The 9,147-nt window shown below is 41.2% G+C and overlaps 2 pseudogenes; one reads left to right on the top strand and one right to left on the bottom strand.

Moving 5' to 3' along the window:
- The first annotated feature begins 1,241 nt into the window (after positions 1-1,241).
- On the top strand, positions 1,242-1,954 carry LOC102243578 (annotated as a pseudogene).
- Positions 1,955-3,803: 1,849 nt separating this feature from the next.
- LOC102240568 lies at positions 3,804-5,258 on the bottom strand (annotated as a pseudogene).
- Between the last annotated feature and the right edge of the window lie 3,889 nt (positions 5,259-9,147).

Raw genomic sequence — 9,147 nt, 5'->3', positions numbered from 1 at the left:
CCATTCTAGTTCATTTGGGTTTTTTTTTTCCTGTCCTTTAGCTTACAAAATTGAACAGTCTCTAAAGAGCTATTTCTAGCCCTAACCGGTTTTCTCAGTAGATAGAGCGTTGGCATGTGGACTGCAGGGTCCCAGGTTTGATTCTGGTCAAGGGCATGTACCTTGGTTGCGGGCACATCCCCAGTAGGGAGTGTGCAGGAGGCAGCTAATCGATGTTTCTTTCTCATCGATGTTTCTAACTCTCTATTCCTCTCTCTTCCTCTCTGTAAAAAATCAATAAAATATATATTTTTAAAAAGAGTTATTTCTAATTGATATTGGCCTACAAAATACATCTTTACACATAAATAGAAAATAGCCACAACCAAAGTTAGAATAAAAGTACCCTCAAAGTTTCCTGAACAGCGTGGCTCAGTGATTGAGCATTGACCTATGAAGTAGGAGGTCATGGTTCAATTCCTGTTCAGAGCACATGACTGGGTTGCATGTTTGATCCCCAGTGTGGGGTGTGCCGGAGGCAGCCGATCAATAATTATCTCTCATCATTGATATTTTTATCTCTTTGTCTCCCTTCTTTTCTGAAATCAATAAAAAATTATTTTTTAAAAGTACTCTCAGTCCAAAATAAAAAGACCAGGGATAAAAATAAATCTAAATATAGATGTGGATTGTTTGAAGCACACAGCTGCCTAGGTATGTTGCTATAGCAGAGTAGTTACATGTACTGCCTTTATTACCAGTCCAGCCAGGGTCAAATCCCTTCTGCTCCTAACCAGAATGTGATTGTATACCACTCACACTCTGTGTACCTAAATTTTATTCATCCTTATAAGGACAATAAATGTCACTGCTTAACTCCTAGATTTATGAAGAATATTGAAGGTCAGCTGACAGGATGAGTGCATTCACATTGCCATGAAGAACTCTTCCAATTTCGAACTGGGATATGTAGCAGTCTCTGGAAAATGACGAGTGACCACCAGTTATTTGGGAAAAAATTATCTTATTTCAGACCGTATTTGGATTTCTGGGGATTTTTTTTTCCTTTACCATAATGGCTTCCTTGTATTCACTGGAAGCACATTCAGGTCCACAAATATGATGCTCAAGCATCTGACTCCAGCCAACTCCTTGTCCCCTCTCTAAGGGAACCCCCAGACAATGGCAAGACTGAGGCTGGAACATTTCCCAAGGGAAACGGGATGGAAACCTGCTTTCTGTGTTCACAGCGCGGAAGGGGCATGCACATTGGCACCACCTCTTCCAGAGTGGAGTCCAAGCATCACCACTGCCTTGGGAGCTCCAGGTGGGCAGGTCTGAAACCACACGCTCCCTTCTACATCAGGCCCTCTGTCATCTTATGCTGGACCCTGACTGGTCTGGTAAACACCAACTTTTCCTGTGTATGTGACTGGCAAGTGGAATGGCAAAACTGTCAGAAAGAGGAAGGATTTTGGAGACTGTCTGTGGTCATTGATAAAGAATTACTAGTACACAATCATGCCCCAGATGGTTTGCTCAGTGGACAGAGCGTGGGCCTGCGGACTGAAAGGTCCCGGTTCGATTTCAGTCAAGGGCACATGCCTGGGTTGCAGGCTCAATCCCCAGTGGGGGGGCATGCAGAAGGCAGCCAATCAATGATTCTCTCTCATCATTGATGTTTCTATCTCTTTCTCCCCCTCCCTTCCTCTCTGAAATCAATAAAAACATATTCTAAAAAAAAGAATTACACAATCATGACGTGCGCCATTGTTATCATTCTATGATGTTCCGTGTATGGGACACTTGGTATGGGCCAGAAGCACCCTGGCTTTTATCCTGTGCGGGCTGATCAGCATGTTCACAGGACCAGCGTCTGCCCAGATCCTCCCCTGAATCTGAAATCACCCAGAGCACACTTGTCTCGGTGAGACCTTTTCCACACTCCCAGTTGGTGGCTGGTGAGCAGGTCTGAGCCCCTTGGTTCTCATGAGCTGAGACCCCAGTATGTCCAGGTGGGCTCTGAGCACAATGAAAGTGCCCCCATGAGAAACGTCCAAACCTGTAGATAATTGTTATGAGTTTATTTGAGCCAAACTGATGACATATGCTGGGCAGTAGGATTTAAAATGCTTCCTGAATAATGGCTTTGCAGCTTCTTTTATGCGTTTGAAATTAAGGATAGAACATAGGAAGATTGCATGGAAGTGGGAGAAAGCAAGGTGGGGGATTGGATTACAGGATCGTCAGCAATGCGCTCTCTTTAGGTTGGTTACCCCTCATTACAAGGGTGTGTTTAACTTAGATGCACAGAAACAATGGACAGGGCTTGCTTAAGGCAAAAATAAGCCTTTTACTGAAAAGTTATATGTATGGGGCATGACTACCCACCCCATGACCTGCCCTGCTAAGACTTTATATTCAAACCTCCCTGTGAGGTTACTTTCCATGGAACCCCCTTTTTCATCCACAAAAGGAATACACTATCCCTAAACTGGCCAGACAGCTCTCCATTTTATGTGGTCCTGCATGGTTGCTTGCCCAAGTTTAAGAACCACAGTGAGTGGTCACATGACAGAATATGAATAACACATGGTGTCTCTTCCTCATAGATGTGGTAGGAACAGCAGGTGCAAAACAAAATGTTTTAAAAAATTCTTTCATAATTTTCATTTTATTAAATGCTGCAATGGAGAAGTTTAGAGTACATGGATTTATTGTAAAATAGAGCCACCAATATTTTGGAGGCAATGGAAAGCTTGGACTAGTATGCAACTTTAAACCAATTAAAATGTTCCTGGAATTAACTTGGAAGTATGAGTTTAATGAAGTGGAACATCCTGAGTGATGATCAATCACAAAAGTGAAAAGGAAAAACAGCAATTCTTCAGCAAGTGGCTGGGAGGGACCTTGGAGGACACTGCAGGGTATCAAAGACCAGTTTCCACCTTTTATCTTAAATCCTAAGTACAAAATTAGTAATTCGAAATATGTGAGTGGGTGTGGTGAGAATGTCCTATTTCAAATATTTTCAAATAAAAATAGACAGAAAGGGTTGGGTGAGGCAGAGTGAGCATAAGAAGCACATTCAGAGGTTTCAATTAGAATTCTATTCTCAGTTCTTTATGAAAGTCATAAAGAAGTCAAATCATTTTTGGAACCTGTAGAAGATAGAATATTCTATATTAAGCAATGATATCAAGTGTCCTGCTTGGAAGAAAGAGCCATCAGGGTGACCCTATATTCTGAACTTTGTGAAATGGATCTATGATGGGCCATTCACTGTCCATGGAGTTGCTGAGGACAAAGTATCTGGGGTGAAAGTCAAAATCTTTTATTTATTTATTTTTTTCGGGGGGAGCAAATTTGATAAGATCATAAATTGAGCAATGCTTTGATCAAATGAAAATTTAATAAACTTTTTTGGGATTATTGCTGGATAAAGCAGAATAAATTTATTAAGAATTCACAGATTTGAATAATACAAACAAGCTTGGCTCATGAGCAAGATGCCATGACTCAACTTAGGCTCCTCTGTGCCCTCTGCTGGACTAGAATTCAACCGTGCCCCATGTGCCCAGTTTTATTTATTTTTTTTATTTTAAGTATATTTTATTGGTTTTTTTTACAGAGAGGAAGGGAGAGGGATAGAGAGTTAGAAACATCAATGAGAGAGAAATCGATCAGCTGCCTCCTGCACACCTCCTACTGGGGATGTGCCCGCAACCAAGGTACATGCCCTTGACCGGAATCGAACCTGGGACCTTTCAGTCCGCAGGCCGACGCTCTATCCACTGAGCCAAACCGGTTAGGAAATGTAACATATAATATATACAGATAACACATGGTGCCAATTGTATTTGCAGGTATTACAGTACTCCAACTCAAGTTCACAAGTTACACCTTTGCCACAGCCTTGGCTAAATCTTTAGTGCAGAATTTAGCTGTGCTAGAGTGCTGATCTTAGCATGCTTAGACGTGGCATACTTGTTCTTGATAGTCATGTGCTTTGTAAGCCCACAATTCACCATGACTATGTTCTTAGCGAGGTGTTGCATAACAAGGAGAAGTGATTCTTCAGTGTATGACAGGTAATGCTGTAGAACTGGTGTCCATTCACCATTATCGAGAATTTTCAGTGCTAAGCAAAAAGCTCCTGCTGCAATCTGAGAAGGAGGAAAATGCACCATATCATAGTCTAACATAGTTAGTTCCATCAGGTACTTGGACAAGGTATGTTGCTCCACATCAACCTCTCCGATCTTAGATGCTCTCCAAAGGAAGTGCAGGGGTAGAGGGCGACCCAGGCAAAAATTTAAAGCTCTCAGAATCTTCATTTCCATCTGTCTGATTTGGAGCTTAGTGTAAGTGTTGTCAGTCACAAAGGCAAAGTCACCGATTTCTGGAGGGTACATTTCTTCATATTTGCAATAAACATGGCAGTGACACCAACCAGCTGCAGCATCTTCTTGGGCACAGAATTATTCTGCATGAACCAGTCAATAATGGCAACAGTCATGTACATGGTCTCCTGCAGTAACCTGAATTTCATCTGAACCTGCACCAGCCAATCAATTAGGATGGCTCTCATATTTCCAGTGATTTCACGACCTAGTAGGTATTTTGGTCTGACTGCTTGCTCTTCCTCAACTTGTCTCAGATAAGTATAGATATCTTTCACATATTCACTACAAAGGTTTGGATCAGCTCCATCTTCTGCATCCACATCATTCACTGCAAGCATTACATCAGAGAAAGCCTGGCACAGATATTCTTCTGCAGGGGCACAGCCAGATGTTTCCATTGGGCTTGGAGAGGGAGTATCAACCAGAATAGGCTCAGGTGAAAGTTTTTCTTCTTTAACAGGCTCAGGCTCGGGCTCCCGCGCTGGTTCCAGCACAGGCGCAGGCGCAGGCACAGATGCAGGCTCCAGAGCCTTTTCCATAGGTTTTGGTAGTTTTTTAGCAATAACTTTTCCAGCAGCTAATGTTATGCCTCCTTTTTCAGAGGCAACTTGGCCTGGGGCTGTTCACGGACATTGTTAGCGATGTCTCCAAGGGCTGTCCTCGGCCTCAGCCCTGCCTTGGAGGTTGCAGTAGTGGCCACGGGCACGCGCTTTGCGCCTGCTATAGTGATCTTCGCCTTATTTTCGGCATTAATTTTCGTGTTCCTGGTGACCCGGAGCGCCATGGCTTCCTCTTCACCAGGCCGCAGCTCAGCGGGAGAAGCAGAAGACCGGAGAGCCCCCAGGAGCGGGGGACCTAGACCCAACACAGACCAACAGCCATTCCGCCTCAGCACGCCCTTTATCATTTTTAGTTTAAAATCTATTTTGTCTGATATAAGCATAGCTAACCTGCTTTTCTTGGTTACTATTAGCTTGAAATAATTTTTTTCCATTCCTTCACTTTCAGACTATGTGTCTAAGGCAAAAGTAGGTCTCTCTTAGGAAGCATGTTGTTAGAGCTTGTGTTTTGTTTTGTTTTATGAATTCAGCCATTCTATGTATTTTTTCTTTAATTTACCTTTATTGCTGAAAGTATTACAGATGTCCCTTTTTTTCCCATTGACCCACTCCACCCCACACCTACTCCCCCTCGGCCTTCACTACCCTATTGTCTGTGTCCATGGGTTATGCATATATGCATACAAGTTCTTTGGTTGATCACTTCCCACTCCTCACTCACGCCCACCTTCCCTCTGAAATTCCTTAGTCTGTTCCATGTCTCTGGATCTATTTTGTTCATCAGTTTATTTGGTTCATTAGATTCAACATATGAGTGAGATCATGTGATACTTGTCTTTCTCTGACTGGCTTATTTTGCTTAGCATAATACTCTCCAGGTCCCTCCAGGTGTCTCAAAAGATTAGAGATTTTTTTTTTTACAGCTTCATAGTATTCCATGGTGTAATTATACCACAGCTTTTTTTTATCCCACTCATCTACTTATGGGCACTGGGCCTGTTACTAGATCTTAGCTATTGTCAATTGTACTGCTTTGAACATAGGGGTGCATGTAGTTTTTCTGATTGGTGTTTTGGGTTTCTTAAGATATATTTCTAAAAGTGGGATCACTGTGTCAAATGACAGTTCCATTTTTATTTTTATGAGAAAACTCCATACTGTTTTCTATAATGGCTGCACCAGTCTGCATTCCCACCATCAGTGTACTTTACTCCACATCTTTGCCAGCACTTGTTGTTTGTTGATTTGTTGATGGTAGCCATTATGATAGATGTGAGGTGATACCTCATTGTAGGTTTAATTTGCATCTCTCTGATGATTAGCGACTTTGAGCATTTTTTCATATGTCTCTTGGCCATCTGTGTGTCCACTTTGGAGAAGTGTTTATTTAGGTCCTTTGCCAATTTTTTCATAGGATTGTTTGTCTTCCTTTTGTTAAATTGTATGGGTTCCTTATATATTTTGTATATTAACCCCTTATTATATATATTATTGGCAAATATGTTCTCCCATACAGTTGACTCCCTTTTCGTTATTGTTGATAGTTTTTTTTGCTGTGCAGAAACTTTGTATTTTGATGTAGTCCCATTTGTTTATTTTCTCATTTGTTTCCCTTGCCCTAGGAGATGTATCAGCAAATATATTGCTAAAAGAGATGTGTGAGATTCTTCTGCCTATGGTTTCTTCTACGATTTTTATGGGTTCACAACTTACATTTAAGTATTTTCTCCATTTTGAGCTTATTCTTGTATATGGTGTAAGTTGGTGGTCTAGTTTCATTTTTTTGCATGTACCTGTCTAATTTTTTCAACAAAAAATCAAAGAGAAAAGAACATTTCCAAGCTCTTTTTAACACATTGCATACCGCATAGAAATCTCTAAGACATACGCCAGGGACTGCACATTTTTGGGCAAACTGCACGTTATTTAAATCATCATTATGTACTTTAGGTGTTGTTTTTCAATAATTATAACATTTTTATTTACAAAAACAATTAAACAATTAAAGTTCCTAGTACTTTTTTAATGTATGGTACTGCGTAAAACATTTTCCTCTATGAAGAGGGACCAAACAAAATTTACATAAGTATCTAGATTCGCTCCTTTTTCCATGGGTGTGAAAAACGAGAACACTCGTGAGCGGTCCTTAACAGATGGCGCTCGAAGCACGAGAAAACTCCTGAGTGGTACGAAATATGTTAAGAGGCCAGCATTATCATAATTCACAAACCAGATAAAGACACTGCAAAGAAAGAGAATTACAGGTCAATATCTCTGATGAACATAAATGCTAAAATCCTGGACAAAATATTAGCAAATCATATCCAGCATTAAATTAAGAATATCATACACCATGACCTAGTGGGATTTATCTCAGGGATGCAAGACTGGTACAATATTCACAAATCAATAAATGTGATACATCACATAAAAAAATTGAAAAACAAAAGTCATATGATCATATAAATAGACAGAAAAAAGTGTTTTTCAAAATCCAACACCCATTTATATATATATACATATATATAATTAATTTCATATATATAATTGATTTCATATATATTATTGATTTCATATATATATATTAATGATTTCAGAGAGAGAAAGATAGAAACATCAATGATGAGAGAGAGTCATTGATCAGCTGCAACATTTTATTTATGATGTGTCTTGGTGTTGGCCTCTCTGAATTCATCTTGTTTGTGACTCTGGGCTTCCTGGACTTATAAGCCTATTTCTTTCACTAGGTTAGGGAAGTTTTCTGTCATTATTTTTTCAAACAGGTTTTCAATTTCTTGCTCTCTCTCTTCTCCTTCTGGCACCCCCATGATGTAAAAGTTGGTAAGCTTGAAGTTGTCCCAGAGGCTTCTTACACTATTCTCATCCCCTTACTCTCCTCCTTATGATTTTTCTGATTGGTTGTTTTTTGCTTCCTTATGTTCCATATTGCTGATTTGATTCTTGGCTTCATTTACTCTACTGTTGAGTTATTCATTTTACTTAGTGTACCCTTTATTTCTGACCGGTCCTTTTTTATGCTGGAGTAAGTTGAGGTTCTCTCTGAGTTCATTGAGCATCCTTATAACCAGTGTTTTGAACTCTGCATCTAGTAGATTGCTTGTCGCCTTTTTGTTTAGTTATTTTTTTGGAGTTTTTTTCTGTTTTTTCTTTTGGGACATGTTGTTTTTTTTCTGTGTGTCCTTATTTGGCAGCCTGCCTGTGTTTGTTTTTATGTATTAGGTAAAGTGGCTTAATGTAGTTGATGTTCTGTAGGGTCCAGTGGCACAGCCTCCCTGATTGCCCAAGCTGGGCTCTTGAGGTGCACCACCTGTGTGGGCTGTGTATACCTTTCTCTTGTAGTTTATCTTTGATTGCTGTTGGCATGTCAATGGGTGGGAATTACCTCCAGGACAATCATATGCAAGGACTAGCTGCAACCACTGACCCCTGAATGCAGCCCTCCAATCACCATGGAGCATCAGCTGTGCAGGGGCTGATCCCACAGAGCAGGACTTACTTCAGCAGGGCTCTGGTACCAGCTGATTTTACCACTTGAGTGTGTCACTGGTCAAAATGATTAGGTGGTGGTGCTTCAAAGTGGTCTGAAGTTGTCCACTCAGTCCACTCAGGCTGTGGGACTTCCCTGGAGATGCAGGCCAAAGTCAGCTACCACCTATGTTCTGCCTAGAGCCACCTGGTATGAGCTACAAAGCATCTGCAGATGTCTGCTACTTGTACTGGGCTTAGAGATACCCAGGTGAGGCCAACTTGTGAACTGAAACCAGCTGCTGCTAGTGCCAGGTCTGAGGCTGCTTAATGAGAGGTATGGCACTTACTGAGACCAGATGCTGCTTGTTTGAGAGATTTTAGGAAAAACTGAAACACGAGCCAAAACAGGATACATCTTGGGTGGGCCTGAAACATGGATGGGGCAGGATCTCAGATTCACTAAGGTGGGGAAAACAGTGTAAGCCAGGTTGATGGAGTCTTAGATATGGCGCCTACCTACTGGCTCTTTGCGGGAAGGGCTCATCAAAGGAACAGTGACCTCTGCTAACACTTCTGTCTGGGGGAAAGCTGCCCTCCTAATCCCAGCTCTTGCTCTCATTTCAGACAATTCAGTGCCTCCCCATATATTTCTGGTTCCTTTCATGCTGCTGCCCCAGTACAAAAGCTCAGAGGGAGTAAGTCCCAGTAAGTGT

The sequence above is a fragment of the Myotis brandtii genome, unplaced genomic scaffold (assembly GCF_000412655.1).
Source record: "Myotis brandtii unplaced genomic scaffold, ASM41265v1 scaffold11, whole genome shotgun sequence".
NCBI lineage: Eukaryota > Metazoa > Chordata > Mammalia > Chiroptera > Vespertilionidae > Myotis > Myotis brandtii.
The sequence above is the reverse complement of the archived record's forward strand: the minus strand, read 5'-3'. Positions and strand labels throughout refer to the sequence as shown.